General features: G+C 33.6%; 1 non-coding gene across 1 annotated transcript; it reads left to right on the top strand.

Moving 5' to 3' along the window:
* Positions 1 to 258: 258 nt before the first annotated feature.
* On the top strand, positions 259 to 332 carry TRNAW-CCA (transfer RNA tryptophan (anticodon CCA)). Its single transcript has one exon. It is a non-coding gene; the product is annotated as a tRNA-Trp (tRNA).
* Positions 333 to 583: the final 251 nt, after the last annotated feature.

Genomic DNA, 583 nt, shown 5'->3' with positions numbered 1-583 from the left:
TGTAGCGCAGCTTGGTAGCGCGTTTGTTTTGGGTACAAAATGTCACGGGTTCAAATCCTGTCATCCCTACCTATTACTTCTCCTTTGAGCAGTAAGGAGGGAGCCATTTTAGTTTTAGATTGATTAAAATTAAGCATACATAATCTATCATTTTCTCATATTATATATGATATATGATAGTATAGGTGTGCACGATGTATTGGGGTTATAAAATAAAAGAATCCTCTTTTTTACAGTCTTATTTATTATGATAAGAAAGCGCTCTTAGTTCAGTTCGGTAGAACGTGGGTCTCCAAAACCCAATGTCGTAGGTTCAAATCCTACAGAGCGTGATTCCGCTCTTGTTAAGTCGAAAATTACACCGAACTGAAAAAAAAAAAAAAAAAAAAAAAATTGAACAGCAATTCGAATTTGACCTCCTTGAATTAAATTAATTAAATTAAAATTAAAGGGGTCAGTCAAAAAAAGAGATGTTAATTAATCAAAGGTCCAACTGATCACCACGTATGTATTGTAAATATGCGGTTACGAATAATCCAGCCAAAGTAATAGGAATTAGACCTAAGACGATTCCAAATAGAAA

Source organism: Durio zibethinus, unplaced genomic scaffold (genome assembly GCF_047325235.1).
Source record: "Durio zibethinus cultivar Kanyao isolate XHJ-2024 unplaced genomic scaffold, ASM4732523v1 HiC_scaffold_2, whole genome shotgun sequence".
Taxonomy (NCBI): Eukaryota; Viridiplantae; Streptophyta; class Magnoliopsida; order Malvales; family Malvaceae; genus Durio; species Durio zibethinus.
This window is presented reverse-complemented; position numbering and strand designations above follow the sequence as displayed.